At 38.4% G+C, this 18,377-nt stretch overlaps 2 long non-coding RNA genes across 5 annotated transcripts; both read right to left on the reverse strand.

Annotated features, from left to right (window-relative positions):
• Positions 1 to 658: 658 nt before the first annotated feature.
• On the reverse strand, positions 659 to 7,359 carry LOC120552441. Of its 2 annotated transcripts, XR_005638003.1 has the most exons (4): positions 7,056 to 7,359; positions 6,908 to 6,967; positions 6,708 to 6,769; positions 659 to 820 (listed from the first exon to the last, which is right to left on the reverse strand). It is a non-coding gene; the product is annotated as an uncharacterized LOC120552441 (long non-coding RNA). The 2 variants fall into 2 exon arrangements; XR_005638002.1 differs by lacking the exon at positions 6,908 to 6,967.
• A 1,834-nt stretch (positions 7,360 to 9,193) lies between these two features.
• On the reverse strand, positions 9,194 to 18,377 carry LOC120552443. Of its 3 annotated transcripts, none has more exons than XR_005638006.1 (3): positions 18,063 to 18,377; positions 13,832 to 13,980; positions 9,194 to 9,275 (listed from the first exon to the last, which is right to left on the reverse strand). It is a non-coding gene; the product is annotated as an uncharacterized LOC120552443 (long non-coding RNA). The 3 variants fall into 3 exon arrangements; XR_005638005.1 differs by lacking the exon at positions 9,194 to 9,275 and adding an exon at positions 13,293 to 13,376; XR_005638007.1 differs by lacking the exons at positions 9,194 to 9,275; positions 18,063 to 18,377 and adding exons at positions 13,293 to 13,376; positions 14,076 to 14,161.

The raw sequence follows: 18,377 nt of genomic DNA on the forward strand, positions 1-18,377 counted from the left end.
GATAAAGTCGACATTCAGCGGGTAGAGAACAGGATCACCTGCAGCTCAGAGGGGATCTACCCTCAGCCTGATCTCACCTGGTCCACCAGCCCTCCGTCAGACGTGAGCTTGGAGAACAATCCCACAGTCCAGCAGACTGAACAGCTGCTCTACAACATCAACAGCTCTCTGATAGCTTCAGTTACTGATCTGGTCTACAGCTGCACCGTCAGCACGCGCACTAACAAGAGGACAGCTACTTTGTTTAAACTAAGTAAGTGTTTCTAAGAAGACTCTTTCAAACTGGAACCAGATTCTGATCAGAAATACCAGATATTTTATTACTTCTTTTTATTTTTGTGTTTTATCATTTCAGTTTCTATCACTTTCTATCAGTTTAGCAACGAAAGGCAAGTCCCCTGCGAGTCCTTAAACCCTCCACTAACAGGCCTCGTCTGGAGGTTCAACCACAGTCAGATCATCCTGAACCAGACCGGAGCCAACGTCCCCTACACAGTCTCAGAGGAGTGGAGGCAGCAGGTGAAGAGTGTGTCTGAGTCAGGCAGCCTCACACTAAAAGACTTCTCTTCAGATCAAGAGGGGATCTACACGTGTGAACTCAGTAATGCTGAGGAGACCTACGTAACCACCACTCTTCTGAGGATAGAAGAAAGTCCAGGTAAGGTAGCAGGAGAACTGTTAACATGTGAAATAATAGTTTTAATACACACTCAAGTATTCCCACTTACAGTTTAGAGAGAGAGTTCCTCACTGTGCTGCTGAGGAGCACCATGAAATCATAAACCATCAATCCCAGACAGGGTTCAAACTTCTGCACAACCTGCAAAATACAAATACATCCAAATACATAACACTGAGTACATTTACTCAAGCACTACACATTTTAGGTACTTGTACATTAAGTATTTCCATTTTATGCTACTTCTACTCCCCAGTACAACCTTAGAGAGAAATATTGTATTTTTTATTCCACTACATTTATTTGACAGTTTTAGTTACTTTACGCAGATTGAGATTATTATTACAAAATATATACCAATTAATTATGTATTGAATGCAGGACTTTCATTTGTAACAAAGTATTTCTAAACTGTAGTATTGCTACTACTACTTAAAATAGATCAATAGAAGAACATTATTTATTTACTAGAAAGTGAATTTCATAACATTATGTGCAGATTAATTTGTTTAAATGAACAGAAGAGGTAACAGGTGTTAACCTTTCTCACTATAATAATCCACAGGCAGTGGTGGAGCCACTCACATCTTTTACTTACACACCAAATAAAGAAACTATTTGATTTAAATTGCTGCTCTTGTTGTTTGTTAACCTCTGGTAAGAGCTTTCTGTTTGATCGTCTGTGGTTGATAGGGATGTAATGATGCATTGAGAATCCGTTAAAAATCTATATAAATGTGTCAAAAATAACAACCGGTTGAGATAAAAAAAATAATATAGATGCAATTTCTACCAGCCTAGGGCATGATCTATTTTGTATTTCACTTGTTTGACTTCAGACGTCACTGCGTCTTCTTAGTTTATTTATTTAGATTAATTTGTTGGAATCTTGATAAGAGGACACGTCTGTTCTTTTACAGTTTAAACAAAGGATTGCTGTCAGTTATTTCTCTTAACGAAATTCCGTTAAAAAAATCTAGAGTAAATGGTATTGTGAACTTTAAATCCTGTATTGTTACATCCCTAGTGGTTGGATTGGAAAATACAGCAACCCCCCCCCCCAATCGTAAAGGGTCACATTACAGCTTGATGTTACGTAGTTGTCGCTGCACGTGTGGAAGTTTGTTTGAACGATTAATTAACTGAATCTTTTTTTGTTTTTAGGCACTGCTAATGTGGCAGGCATTGAAATTGGAGTGGTTGTTGCCATTGTGGTTGTTGCCATTGTGGTTGTAGTCCTGCTGGTGCTATTCTACAAATGTAGAACAAAACTTTGCAAAAAGTGTAACAAAGTAAATAGTAATTCTGCCCACATCTTCATTTATTTTGTGTGTGTAGTTTGTGCTAATGCTAATGTATTTTGACCTCAGACAACCAAGAACAAAGAGGACAGCGGCAAACCAGACGTTGAAGCAGTACCCTTAAAGTAAGTATTCAGTATATTTTGTAATAACAATAGCACTGCTGCACTAAAGGAGAATATTACAATATAATGTTATTATATTATTTATTAAGCCTACTTTAAATTTGCTTCAAACATTCTGCAGTGCATCACATGTTGTAATCCATTTCATGAATAAACATTAACCCTTGCTCCTCAGTTGAAAGTTGAATCTAGCCTAATTTAGGAATAAACTGCTCGTTTGTAAAGCAGCATGTTTTAAGGATTCATTCCCTGGAGGTGATGTCAGTTTCCTTTTTTTAACATCCAGGCCAGAGGACTACAGATGTAAAATAGCCTTTTGGCTAATTCTGGCATTTTTAACCCATGCAAAATCATGCGTTTTATTAATTTGCACTATACCCTTCCTAAATAAACTGAAATAAATTAAATTCTCCATTCAGGTGTCAGGTAGCAAAGCATAACATAATGCATGATATGGAACAATTTAAAACTAAAGTGACTCAATAAAATGAGGATAAAACAAATGTCCTCATGTTTGCTGTGATGGTTTATTGTCCTCTGCAGAAGTTGTTTATAATGAACAATAAATGGGAGATTGGGAGTTCAATGTGTTTCAGGACTGAATTCTGTTCATTTTTGTTTACAGGGAAAATGATGAAGAAAATAACTTGCTTGAAAAGAAAAACACATCATCCAACAGCACTACAACGCACAGCTCTGGATAAACCAAAGACAAGAGAGGTTCCACATAAACAGAGCTGGAGACAAACGTACCTCTACACCGGGGAATGAAGGATTAAATGACTCTCAGATAAACTGATGTGAACACTACACAACCTCCAGTATCTCAGAACATCTCTTCTCCACTGGAAACTCCAGGTTACAAAGTCAAAACTGACTAAAGTTGGTGGCAGAATGAATGTGAAGTTTCAGTGGGAACACGAGAGAGAACAAGACGTTCAGGTCTGTGTTTTGGAGAAGTTCAGCAGACCTCTTCATCCAGACTGATAAATGAAGGACAAGGACGCTTTGACTGTAAGACTGCACTATGTTGTTTCTGACACGAACGATTGTTTTACTTCTTTATTATAGTGGGAGACTTTGTCCTGTTGTAGCACATCATGCTGTCCCTCCTCTACCTCACATCCTTGTGCTCCACCCTCAATCAAATCAATCAATTTGATTGGTCACATGATATTATACGTGGTACAATTCCAGTGAAATGTAATCCCATCAGCTTTTTTAACTTGTGCACGATTCATCATAGAATAGAACTGGCCTGGTGTATCCGGTACCTTCTTCCTGACTTTAACAAGGAGAAAAGGCTTTGAGGGTATTTGAGGGGATACGCTGAACGGTGCCGCTGCAAAATAACCTCGGGAAGAACTTGTTTTAGTGGAACATGTGTGCGTAGGGAGGTGAGCTCTGGAATTAAAATGGCTGTTGAGTGTGTGATGAGAATTTGACTCATAAAAAAGATAAATATAATATGATTGTCGGTTCTAGCTTGGAGGATGTTTCCCAAATTAACCAAGGTTTAGAATGCTAACACAAAGAAAGTGGAAGGTGAGGGACATCGGCAGCACCGTAACTATCCTGTAAATGAAACATCGTAGATATAGACTATGTTGATATTGACAGGGCGTAGTTCCTTCACTGCTTCTTCCCAAAATCCACTATCATCTCTTTAGTCTTGGTGACCTTGATGAGTAGGTTGTTGTCCCGACACCAGAGGGTCAGGTCCTTTCCTCCTGTCAGGGAGGCTTCTCATTGTTTTCTGGGATCAGGCCCAACACAGCTCTGTCCTCAGCCAACTTGATGATGGAGTTGAAGTTAAAAGTAGCTCAAACTAAATGGTAAAGAAGAACTCATTTAAAAAGCACACACACACACACATACAGACACACACACACAGATAAAGTGACTCAAACTGAGACAAGAAAGTATTCTGGTTCTTCTATAAAAGGCACGAGTTATACAGTAAATGGTTAACGCATACAGACTAAATGTTTAGAGTTAGGGCTGCAGTTAGCTGACTTTTCACAGCTAAATCATCAGTGCCGTTTGAACATCTCATAAAAAAGATGATGAATTATAATATATACGCTACAACTCAAATCTCAAGAATTATACCTTTTAAGTCTGAGAGAGTAAATCAACACTACTTCATTGTTGGTCATGTCAATTTGCTTTCATATCTGCACTTGTGTTAAATTTTTTGTAAAGAGTGGAATATCAGCAACTATTAAATGGAGTGCCATGAATGTACAGATGTTTTTTTTTTTTTCCATCGCCACTCGATGATTGCTGGAGTGACCATGATTAAATGCAATGTGTGTATTTTGACTGTTGTCTTTATTGTAAAATAATAATAAACCAAAAGGCATCTGAGCTCAACTGCAGGTCAGAGCAGAACAAACAGCATTCATTGAGTACATTCACAAAAACACTACTGATTAAATCAAGACATAAAGAATGAATCTTGTTTATTCTGGAGCATGAATGGAAGTGGAGTAGTTTATGTGTATTTGTACTTTTTAGTAATCAACAGTAAAGATGAAATGAATGTTTTATGTTGATTAGTATTCTTAGGGGTTGGAGAAGGTTTAGTATTTGTCCAAAAGCTTGAGCAAGTTCCTCAAACAGAACATTTGATCAGTCAGGATCAATGTGGTATTTATACAAGAACTGTGTTACATAAAATACCACATTGTTCAAACGCAACTAGAACGTTAATTTTAACTTATTAGAAACCATACTTGTACTTCAGCACGCGTCTGTTTGATATTCTAGAAATCTTTTCTTTTAGGTTGATATCTCAACCTGTTATCATCACTTACAATCAGGGCGGGTTTCTAACCAATGAATGCACCAGTTCCACTTTGACTCGTCGTCATGGAGCTGCCTGCATTCTTGCATTCAGTGTAAAGGTTGTTTTATGCTTCTGCGTCGAATCGACTGCGTACCCCCGCAGACCCCTCTGCGTCACCGCGAACCCCCCTCCGAGCCCTCTGCCGTAGCAACTCCAGAAATTTGTAACATCGCGTCGAGGTGCTGCAGACCGCAAGGACTGTGATTGGTCAACTGGTCCTGTGTGTTTCAAGTAGCCTACTGTGGGGAGTAGCAACATGCTAGTTCACTGCAGGGCTGGACAGGCCATCGGGCATACCGGGCATTTTCCCGGTGGGCCGACGCACTTTTGGGCCAAATCCCCGATATATTTAGGCCTTTTTTAAATTTTTTGGCCCAAACCAGCTCAATGGGGTTAAAGTCTGGTGACTGTGCTGGCCACTTTTTTCCTAAGGTAGTTCTGGCATAGCTTGGACTTATGTTTTGGGTCATTATCCTGCTGTAGGATGAACCCCTGACCAACTAGGCGCATACCAGAGGGTACTGCATGGCGCTGCAAAATGCTGTGGTAGCCATTTTGGTTCAGGGTGCCTTTCACTCTGTACAAATCACCGACTCTGGATCCAGCAAAACAGCCCCAGACCATCATGCTTCCTCCTCCATGTTTGACAGTTGATGTCACACACTGAGGAACCATCCTTTCGCCTACTCGACGGCATACAAAAATCCTGCGTAATTAACCGAAGATTTCAATCAAGATTTCATCAGTCCATAACACCTTCTTCCAGTCTTCAGTAGTCCATTGACGATGTTTCTTGGTCCCAGGCAAGCTCTTTTTCTAATTCTGACGTCTTAGCAATGGCTTTCTTGCTGCAACTCGACCTATCAAACCTGCAGCTCCAAGTCTTCTCTTTACAGTTGAAACTGAGACTTGCTTATTACCACCACTATCAAGTTGTGCTTGAAGCTGTTGTCCTGTGAGCCGCCTATCACACAAGCTGTTGACTCTCAGAAACTTGTCTTCTGATTCTGTTGTGGCTTTGGGTCTGCCAGACCTCTTCCTGTCAGAGTTTCCCCCAGTTTCTAAGTGCCTTTTGATGGTGAAGAATACTGTACTCACTGACACCTTGACTTTCTTCACAATTTCTCTGTAGGAAAGACCAACATTCTTATGTGTTCTGATGGTCTGTCTCTCTTCCATTGTTAATTGCCTTTTTCCCGCCATTTTCATGGAAAAACACTACTTTCTGCAGTACAATACTGTTCAAATAATGCTCACGAGGGTACGTTACCACAGTGTGTTCCAACAATACTTTTATACAAACAGAGGGGGTTGTAAGTAATCCAGACAAGTGTGAACACCTGTGGGAATTGGTAGCATCAACTTTCAAAGCTTGATCAACCTCCATTGCTGCAGAACACCTTTACATTGTTAACCCATTTCTTGTTCCCTGAAAAAGGCCTTTTTGTAAAATTCTGAAATTCACATTATTTTTCAGATTTGGGTAACCTTACTTTTTTTTTTAACCTCAGGCAGTTCACCACTTACCTTTGTACCATTTCAAGCTATTCATTAGACTTGAACTGCTAAAATTTCAATAAAAAAACTAGAAAAATTGGGGTGTTCTAAAACTTTTGACCAGTAGTGTAAATATATATTTTAAGAAGTAATTGTATTTAAATGGATATTAAGGATTGAATAAAATGTGAACACACCTAAGTTTCAACAGAGACTCGGCACAGATTTATTACTTCCGCTTAGTGAGTACTCACATCAGATCAGATGACACAGAGCAGTCGGACTGCATTATTGTGAGCGTCGGTCTGGATTCATTCTGTGTGTACATATCAGATGATTTAGTCAGAGCAGTGGGCCGGCCTTGGTATGAGCTTCAAAACAACGTGGATTCATGTTGTGTGCCAGACATCAAACAGTGATTACACTTGAGATACGGCATCAAGAACCAACTCACAGTAGTCACACCAGTTAGACGGCCTTAAGGTGTGAGCGTTTTTAGAACTGGATTTATATTCTGTTGAGGATATCAAACAGTAAGGACAGAGGAAGTTTAAGAGGAGGATGACTGGGATTAAGTGGGTCATGTTGGTGCTGGTCCTGACCTTTCTGAGTCCTGCAAGAGGAGGTGAGTGAAGAGTTCACAGCCCAGAGATACCAGACATTAGTCAGCGTCGTCATGGTTACTTTCACCAGAGAAAGGAAGGCTAAACAGGAAACATAATACATGAAAATGGATTTAATCATTCAGATAGATTTGTGTTGTGTGCCAGTGCTTTAAGATATTATCATCTGAAACAAAAAGACATGAACTGAGTTTAGTTTGTGTTACCTAGTGAACATTTTTACATGAAAGTTGTTCACAGCAACCAATGTGAGGAAATACAACCAGCTGTTGAGTTTCACTGGTCTGAGCACGAGCAACTTTCCTTGTATGGAGCTGGAAATACATCTCAAAATCTTGGTTCATAACTCTGAAACTATATGTATACTAGCAACATGCCAGTTAGCTGGAAAGACATCTTTTCCTAATGATCTGTGTTCTTTATAAAAAACATTTTTCAATCAAAGAGAAATTTTCTGTGCATAATTTTAGAAACATTTCCCTAAAGTTCAGCCCTTTGTGTTTGTATTTTTTTAACTTCAGGATGTTCACTAGAGTTTAAAATAAAGCTCTGTTGGTTTGATCAAAGTTTGTCTGCACAGTATGAGTTTATGTAGATTGACCCACTCACTGATATTTAACTTACAAATGAAAAAACTATATCTGTAATATCTACAAAAGTGCAAAACACTTCTTTTCATTTAGGTTGAATGTGAAGTGGCAAAGATACAAACAGAATCTTGTATTAGGGGAATATTTATATTGATAACTATATATAAATAAGTAATTGTATTTGTAGTAACAAGTGGACTAAAGTAAATTAACTCTGCTGTATGTATTAGGGGAGGGGGGGGCCTGTAATGATCATGTCAGCTGTCTAACAGGAATCCTGTCGGGGTCCATTCCTACTGTACACTCACACAACACACAAACACACAGGGTGAAACCAGAGCTACGTTCTACAGAGTAAGAACAAAATGACTTATGTACAAACACAAACTTGGACTAGGAAAAGATTTTCATTGACAGTTAGATATAAATACAGCAGGTAACAAGTGGAGAATATTAAAATAAATCAGCTGTAAAGTGAGAGAGGGCTGAACTGATTATCATGTCAGCTGTATCTGACTCTGCAAAACCTGTCAGGATACATTCTTACTGTAGTACACACACACACACAACATACACACACACACATACACACACATACACACACACACACACACACACACACACACACACACACACTAATTGAATAATAGGGATCAGCAGCTGTTTTAAATTCCTGATGAAAGTTACTGAAGAATGTTTCTGTGGCTACCTAAAGAACCCAACCCATGTCTCTCTCATCTCTTATCATCATATTACTGTAAATCCTTTTTTCAATTCAGTTGTTTTTATATCTTTCCAAAAAAAAATACATAACTTGCAATATGTTTTGTTAACTCATGCAAGACAGTGAATGTAAATGTGCAACCATGTATTGTGTGTATGTTTGTCATGTGAGATGTGCAGGCTTTGAAAACATACGTGTGCATATTTAACCTTTTATATGTGATTGTGTTTATAATTACTAGCAGTAGTGACCATCATTCTTTCTCATTACTATTTTTTTAGGAGTTATTGTAAGCTGTCATTGCTTGGCTGTAAAGGATCACAGGTCAAAAAGGTTTACAAAAAAAATTACAGCCATGCTTTTACTGAGGATTAACAGGACTAACATTGGCAAAGTATTAATTTTTGATGCAGGTCTGATACAAGTCTCTCAAATGGCAACATTCAGTTATGTTAGAGTATGTAAATAAATATGGTCAAAATATGAATAACCAGGCCTTTAAAGACAGCTGACATGGATTGTGCTGTCATTTTCTCTGAACTGAACTTTGATGGATGTCTCTTTACCTGATGTGTTGCAGATATTCAGGTCTCCTGTGTTTTCATGGAGAGCTGCATCTTACCGTGCAGTTTTCCGCCTGGTGATGAAGCAGTCATCCACTGGCATCAGAGGAAAACAAAAGACCTTCTGGCTCATACCTACTATCACAACAAGAACCAACTAGGACTCCAGGACCAGCGCTTCAGAGGCAGGACGTCGCTGTTCCAGGACCAGATCTCCAGAGGAAACGCCTCGCTCCGGTTGACAGGGGTGGAGGTTCAGGACCAGGGAAGATACAAGTGCTACACCGGCACCACCACTGGCAACCAGGAGTTATTTATCAACCTAAATGTGGACGGTATGAGAAACACACAGTTATAACAGAAAAATATTAATAACTCCTTAAGTTAAAAGTTATCATTTCAGAAGGTAGCTACCTGGAACACAAGTCGGGGCCTGATCACCCCTGGATGGGTCTCCCAGGCGAGGGTGTCTGATGTTAAGACCCTAAACACCTGATAACCCGGTCTATCACTGACGATGTGTCCAGGTTGCATTGCAAGGTGTATCATGTGCAGAGGTGGAAAGTAACGAAATACATTTACTCACGTTACTGTATTGAGTAGGCCTAGTTTTGTTGTGTATTTTGTATTTTTCAAGTAGTTTTTAAAATCGGTATTTTAAAATGTACTTTATTACATGTTGAGTGAAGGATTGTATTTCGCTACATTACAAATCCAATCCGTTACTGAGTAAAAAAAAAAAGAACCGAAAGGAAGAAAAAAAATTGCGCCCGGAATCACTACACCAGACCGTAGGCCTAAAATGCACCCTGAATGCACCAGCATTCTTTATTTTGCGCGAACGTATGCAGCTTCTTCTTCTCTGGTTGCACGGCGCAATTAAAAAGAAGTAGAAGAAGAACTGCAATGTGTCGCACCGTCGGACACATAGCTATATATATATACATATCTGTATATATCTATGCGTTGGACCCATGGATGTATTATCCTGGTTGGTGTGTAACTGCTTAAGAGAACGGTCGGACCTGGATGTGTCGGCGAGCGGCGAACTGATCAGCTGTTATCCCTCAAAAATGACTTGACTGATCAGTCAAGTCATTTTTGAGGGATAACAGCTGATTTACGTCGGCTAAGGTCTACAGATATGTATATATCTAGCATGCGCACCGACATCTGAAGCTTTGCTAGTTCAGCTGCAAAAGCAACAAGGCATCCAGGGATGCAGCAGTAGGACCAGCTTTGTCACAAACTACAAAATCGCCAAAACAGTGTTTGGTGGACTCTGCTGCGCTAATATGCCCAGAGAAAAAAAGAGACGTTTGAGAACGTGTCGCCTGACATAAAATTAATATTGAGCAGTGATCAGCAAAATGAATTGCCCACTCCTGCCAGGACAAGGTATGTAGGAGACTGGCTAAATTAATTCACATACATCTAATTAGCTCATATGGGCTACTTACAGTATCTCACAAGTATACACCCCATTTTGTAAATATTTTTAAATATTAATATTTAAAATTAACCAGCATTAGCTAACTACAAAGGATTTTTTAAAGTTGCCTGATAAAAAATCCTCAACCAGAGTTGGCATGGTTTTGTGTAGCCTATAGCTGGTTTGTTTGTGGAAACCCATGCCAATCTCTAGGTATGGTGAAGGGTATGTGGGGCTATTTTAATTCCAAAGGCCAAGGGAACTTTATCAGGATGCATAGTATCCTGGATCCATGAAATAACTGGCCTTTAAAAATAAAAATCTGCCTGCCTCTATGGGAATTTAACATAGGGGTGGACTGACTTTTGTTGCCAGCGGTTTAGACATTAATGGCTGTGTGCTGAGTTATTTTGAGGGGACAGCACATTTATATAATTAAATATTTACTTGAATGTGAGGGGTGTACTGAGATACTGTAGCTGTAGAATATAACTGCTAGTCTGGGCTGTGAACATTAGGGTCTGTTAATATTAATATAATTAACAGTCTATGGGTCTAACCCATTTATGGAGTCAAAACATGTGATGTGGCCTTGATTTGCATTATAACTGTTGTTTATGTTTGTGAAGAAGAGAAGGATGGCCCTCAGAACTAACAATGTATGGTGCGTTCACATTCAATTGATTGTTTGAAAATCTTTTATGGGATGGTCCGAACTAAAATTGCACATTACACCTTTCTAAGGGTCTTAAATTACATGTGTGACATGTGTTATGCTGTTATTACATGTGTATACATTTGTATAGAAGTTTATACCTTTTGTATAGATTTGTCTTTATTTAAAAACAAAATAGTTTGGGCTTTATGACCCCTTGTCCTATTTTCACTACATGGGAGAGATCCCCGCCCCGCTGTTTTACAGTTTTTTTTAAATGTAACTAAGTAACTTTTACTTAAAGTACATTTCAAATGTACATTTCAACTACTTATTACTTTTACTTGAGTAATTTTCAGATAGGTATTTTTACTTGTACTTGAGTAATATTTAATCAAAGTATTGGTACTTTTACTTGATTACAATATTTTAGTACTTTTTCCACCTCTGATCATGTGACTTCAGAACTTTACAGAAAGTTTAAGAAACATGAGAAACTGTGACTCTTTCCAATTCAAAATTTTGTGAATCACAATGTCAAAATGCATTAACATTAGGGGTGCACGATTCAGAAAATGTCTCGATTCTATTATTAGGCTCAAGATTCAACATGCAGGTCGTTTGTTTTTTGTTTCCCCAACGTATATGCGCTAATAAAAGAAAATAGAAATACATGAATGAATTTAGATTTAAAAAGCAATAATTGCATGAAAACAGGCTGTTGACGAGTCTCGAAGAGTCCGAGTCAAGTGACTTAAGTGAGACTTGAGTCCCCATCTCTGGTTTGTGTGTGTGTGTGTGTGTGTGTGTGTGTGTAAAGATGCTTTTATTACCGTTTGATTGTCAGATCAAATCAAGGCAGAAACAACACAGCACAGAGCTCCAAAAGTCTCCCACATCACCACTTTAAAACAAGTTCCTATAAAGTCAATCTTCTTCTTTTCTTTTTCTTACAGCTCCAATTCATAAAGTCGACATTCAGCAGGTAGAGAACAGGATCACCTGCAGCTCAGAGGGGATCTACCCTCAGCCTGATCTCACCTGGTCCACCAGCCCTCCGTCAGACGTGAGCTTGGAGAACAATCCCACAGTCCAGCAGACTGAACAGCTGCTCTACAACATCAACAGCTCTCTGATAGCTTCAGTTACTGATCTGGTCTACAGCTGCACCGTCAGCACGCGCACTAACAAGAGGACAGCTACTTTGTTTAAACTAAGTAAGTGTTTCTAAGAAGACTCATTTAATCTGGAACCAGATTCTGATCAGAAATACCAGATATTTTATTACTTCTTTTTTAATTTCTGTGTTTTATCATTCCAGCTTCTATCAGTGGTTTAGACACTGAAACAACGATCCCCTGCGAGACCTTAAACCCTCCACTAACAGGCCTCGTCTGGAGGTTCAACCACAGTCAGATCATCCTGAACCAGACCGGAGCCAACGTCTCCTACACAGTCTCAGAGGAGTGGAGGCAGCAGGTGAAGAGTGTGTCTGAGTCAGGCAGCCTCACACTAAAAGACTTCTCTTCAGATCAAGAGGGGATCTACACGTGTGAACTCAGTAATGCTGAGGAGACCTACGTAACCAACACTCTTCTGAGGATAGAGAAAAGTCAAGGAAAAGTAGCAGGAGGTGGTAAGTTATTTTGAGCAAGAACTGATATCATCTGTAATACCTGTATTTGACCTGAAATAATCAAAACATGTAACCTGTCACTATTTCAACTGTCAAAAAATGTACTAAAAACAAATCAGAAAGAAAATCATAACAATAGATTAGAAAACTCCCTTTTACATTTACCATGAAAATATTTAGATTATTTACACACTGCAATACAGTCTTTGTAAAGAGTGAGTTAGTTGTGATTCACACTGGTGAGACTTTGGTCGCTGGACAGTTTCAATCAACTGCCTCTTTTTCTATTTCAGGGGATTCAACCAATGTTGGAGTTATTATAGGTGGTGTGTTTGCAGTACTGGTTGTAGTAGTAGTCGGCCTGGTCTGGTACCGTAAAAATAAAAAAGGTAAAATGACATTCTCCCACCACTTTTAAATTCATGTACAGTATGTTTGTATAATTATTTTGTTTATTGTTTGCATAGAGAGGTTTACCATTTACAATCAACCCAGGATGCACAAACAGCAGAAGCTCAGACAGACACAAAGTTTCCATAGACTGTATGAAATTCCTGTTTTCCTGCTGCACAACATGAGCTCACACAACTCTCACACTTTTGGTGTGAAGGAATGTCTTCCTCATAAGCTCTCAGTCAATCTGTTTTAGTCTTCTACCCCTTACTGATAATGTCTGGAACTCGTCTATTGATGATATTGTCTTTTGGACGTTTCAGGACAAGAAAAAAACAAGAAAACACAAAGGTAAGTAAATCATAAATGCACTTCATAAACTACAGTATGTGATTACCCTGTTATAAATATTGCAGAATGCAAAATGCTTGATATGAAAACATTTAACTTGCTACTGAAATGGAGATTAAAAAAAAAAATCTGGCCAAATGAAATGAAGGAATCATGAATGCTGTGGTGGTTCAGATCACTCGGCAGAAGTTCATCTTTTACTGAAGAAAAATAAATGATTGGTTTGAGTTTTGCCTTTTTATGTTTTGTTGCTGAATTTTATTTTTATTTTGTCTGTAGTGGAACTGAACTTGAAGACTCTAAAAATGGAGCAACAACCACAACATTGAGCACCCCGATGCTTAAAGAAGATCAACAACAAAAACAAGAACAAGTAGGAGAACAAAAAGAACAACAAGGAGAAGACTTAACTGGACAAGCAGCGGAAACAGACGGAGCCCAAGACAGCTGAAGGATTACATTTCACCTGGATCTGCTGCGTTCAAGTGAACACAAACTTTTTATCTTCCAGTATCTCCGGGAATAATAGTCTTTTCTGCATGGCTTCTCCTTACTGGAACCTTGAAAAAAAAAAGAAGCAAAGTCCAAATAATAGACCAGTCTTAAGTTGAAATCATTTGAAGTTTGTTATCAGCTAAAGTAAGGGTGAACTTACCTTTGAGTCTGTTTTAGACACACATCTGATAGCTGATGAAGGACACTTTGCACCCAAACTGTGATGCTCTGCACTAAACTGTCTCTACAACACAATATGCTGAAGGATTAGTTGTTGAAGACTCCGACTGATGAAGTCCCTAATGTCCTGATGCTCCACTCAGACTAAACAGTAGTGATAATAACAATAGACTCTCAGAGACAGACAGATTCTAACACAGCAGCTCTGGTTTCAGCTCAAGTCAGTTAAGTATTAAACTCATCAGCCAAAGACTTTAAATGTGCAGCTTTACTACCATCTGGTGGTTATTTATGATAAAGTAGTTTACTACGGTGCAAATGAAGGGATTTTGGGCCAAATACTGGTACTTTCACAGCTAAAAATGTGTTTTCTCAATGAGCTACTTACTGTTGGTGATGGGGTTTTACATGAGCACACATTTTCTACACACTTTATAACAGTTTGGGTTGTTTCACATCAGAGATTTCTGGTTTTGGGTGTTGTTTGAGTTTTTTTTCACTTAGACCTTTGTTACTTATTTAGTCATGAATATTTATGTTTTCAGGTGCTTTAAAGGATCAGTGGGACATTTAGAGACATATACTTTGTTAAAAAACATCAGTGCTTGATTTGATTTTAGATTTTTTTAGGATCCCCATTAGCTGATGCAGAACATCAGCTGCTCTTCCTGGGGTCCACACAAATCATAAAACATTACAACAGATAAGACGTTTTCTGTGCCACATTTCAATCGCACATTCTTTAAAGTGCCCATATTATGAAAAAATCACTTTTTCTGGGATTTGGGGTGTTCTTTTGTGTCTCTGGTGCTTCCACACACATACAAACTTTGAAAAAAATCCATCCATGCTGTTTTGAGAGAGATACGGTTTCTGAATGTGTCCTGCCTTCAGTCTCCTGGTGAGCTGTTCAAAATCGGCCTCGGACTGTGACGTCACAGTCCAAAATGAGCTGGCTAACCACAACCGTTAGCTCGTTAGCATGCTAACCGTTAGCATTAGCATGCTAACGCTAATGCTAACGCTAGCATGCTACGTCGTTCTCAATAGCAAAGCACTGCTACAACACACACAAGTTCACCATAATCTACAAAAGAACTACTTACATGTGCGCCCTCATTTAGAAGTCTCCCAGCTAATCCTGCCTTGTAACTGACCAAAGTTGGAGAAACAGCCTTTCTTTTACTGTCTCTAGAGTTAGCTAGCTGACATGCTCTACATCTGAACTACTGAGCATGTGCGAGTGCAATCAAAGATAGTACAGAAGAAGAAGATGAAAAGAGGTCTCACTCTGTAGCTAAAACAGAGACCAGGTGAAAAGAGGATCTGCAGCAGTGAGAGAGAGCTGTGCAGTACAACAACAATATGGTGTTTTTAGAAAATTAAACCATGTAAACCTATTCTGGTACAACCTTAAAATACAGTTATGAACCTGAAAATGAGCATAATATGGGCGCTTTAAATTTGAAAATAAGAAAACGCAGAAGTCCAAAAAGGCAGAAATGTAATCTGTTTAACCCTCCTGTTGTCCTAGGGTCAAATTTGACCCATTTTCTAGTCCAAGTCTATATAAAAAAATTGGGTTTCTTTTGGTGTAAAATAGCTGAATGGTTCAATACTTTCAATTAATTTGGGTATTTTATTAGATTTTATAGCATTTGGTTGAAAAAAGTGACAAAAATGCTTCAAAAACGTGGAAAAAAAACAAGATAAACTTTAAAAAAAATAGACATCAGAAAAAGTGACAAACTTGGAAAAAATGTGACAAAAAAGCTTTTAAAATAAAACTAAAGCTGAGTGGTCGAGGAGAAGACAACACGAGGGTTAAAGTGTAAAAGTTAGCGAATTGAAGATATAAATACATATTTCTTTGAGTAAACACTAATGTTGCAGAACCTGCCTACACATTCATTCTCTAAAATAAAATAAATGTTGTATCAGGCAGATATGATATGAGTGACAGAAGAGTTTCAGAGTTTCCAGCAGCAGCAGTTTCATGTTTCCAATCAGTCTGCATCTCAAAAGTCCAGTTTTCATTTTGCTGCAGCTCCAGAGAATGAGCTGAGCTGCTGGCTCGTGGTCTTTGATTCAGTGTCTAGTTCATCATTTGTATTTTGGTTTTTTCTAACTTATATAAAAATCTATTTTGACTTATTTGCTCTTGTCTTGTTTGAATTTAATAGCAAGTATGTTTAACAAAAATAATTTATAAAATCATGCCAACAATTATTAGGCTATTTTAATAGCTTAGTATTGTATGCACATAAAAGGTATGTATAAAGGCTTTAGGCTGCCCTACACGTTATTATAGGCCCAGTTTTATATGCAACTTCATTTTATACAACATATGTAGGGGGTCCCTGATCCGTCTCTCTTTCAGTTAAGGGGCCCTTGGTTTAAAAACCGTTGGAGCCCCCTTTTCTAAAGCCATAAATCCATTGATGCTGATCCTGCCCAGTAGGAGGAGACAGTAGGCCAGTGTTCTGAACCTTTTCACCTTGTGACCCTTTAAAATAAAGCAGCATGCTCTGGTGTCCTCTAATCACGAGGTTTTTAGTGTGGACACAGATGAGCAGTGTCCCCTCTCAGATAGCTGGATGGATTTGAAGGTTTTGTGGGAAACATAAACATGATTTTGTGCTACATTTCTTTTCTTTTTGTCCCCCTATTATGACTCTAAATTGTGGATGGAAAAGTCTTGATGTTGTGTGTTTAGATCTTTTATTTTTTTCATAATAACACACAGGGAAATATTAGATGTGAGTGGCTAAATACTAATACAAAGACTCGTATTAATGTATGTTGGTTTTGTCTCCCTTCTCTACAGTTGAATGTAGATAAATCCTGCATGTTGAAGGGATTTTGATGCATTTTTTTAAGCCTCCTGTCTTTATCTGTGATCCACTAACTCTCTACGAGCCTGATCACTGCTTAGGATCTTTTAAACCTCTTCTTAAGACTCTTTATCTCACAGCTTTTTAACTTTGTTAATTGTTGTTATTCTTTGTTTATATCACAATACATGATGTAGCTTTGTTTTTAAAAGGTGTTATATATATTTTAAGAAGTAATTGTACTTAAATGGATGTTAAGGATTGAATGAAATGTGACCACACCCAAGTTTCAACAGAAACTTGGCACAGATTTATTATTTCCGCTTAGGGCTGGGCGGTATGGACCAAAAGTCATATCCCGATATATTTTGGCTGAATATCGATATACGATATATATCCCGATATCTTTTCCGCAAAGTGAGTGCAAATGTTCAGTCAAAGCCAAATATGACACGTCACAAGTAGTTTCATAGAAACCGGCTATTTCAGTGAACAGTTGCAAAATCAAATGAATAAATAACAGTTTTCTTCACCTGGTTCATGATTAAATGCTCAGCTGTTCAAATAACAATAACATGTAAACATAAATACTGTATAACAACAGGAGTACCTTTTTTGAAATCAAAGCTCCATAAGGTGCACATTTAAATAAAAAAATATCCTAAATAAAAAGCCAATAAAATAAGAGGCCAATCCAAAAGGAGTCAGCAGCTTGCTTGTAGCAAGTATCAAATTTGAACTATATCGATATATGCGATATGGTCTAATTCCATATACTATTTAAAAATATATTGATATATTTTTTATATCGATATATCGCCCAGCCCTACTTCCGCTTAGTGAGTACACTTGAGATCATCACATCAGATGACTTAGAGCAGTGGGCCGGCCTCGGTGTCAGCTTCAAAACAACGTGGATTCATGGTGTGTGCCAGACATCAAAACAGTGAGTACACTTGAGATATGGCATCAAGCCACAACTTACAGTAGTCACACCAGTTAGACGGCCTTAAGGTGTGAGCGTTTTTAGAACTGGATTTATATTCTGTTGAGGACATCAAACAGTAAGGACAGAGGAAGTTTAACAGGAGGATGACTGGGATTAAGTGGGTCGTGTTGGTGCTGGTCCTGACCTTTCTGAGTCCTGCAAGAGGAGGTGAGTGAAGAGTTCACAGCCCAGAGATACCAGATGTTAGTCAGCGTCGTCATGGTTACTTTCACCAGAGAAAGGAAGCTAAACAGGAAACATAATACATGAAAATGGATTTAATCTTTTGTGTTGTGTGCCATTGTTTTAAGATATTATCATCTGAATCAAAAAGACATGAACTGAGTTTAGTTTGTGTTACCTAGTGAACATTTTTACATGAAAGTTGTTCACAGCAACCAATGTGAGGAAATACAACCAGCTGTTGAGTTTCACTGGTCTGAGCATGATAAACTTTCCT

This window comes from Perca fluviatilis, chromosome 22, assembly GCF_010015445.1.
Source record: "Perca fluviatilis chromosome 22, GENO_Pfluv_1.0, whole genome shotgun sequence".
In the NCBI taxonomy this organism is placed as follows: Eukaryota; Metazoa; Chordata; class Actinopteri; order Perciformes; family Percidae; genus Perca; species Perca fluviatilis.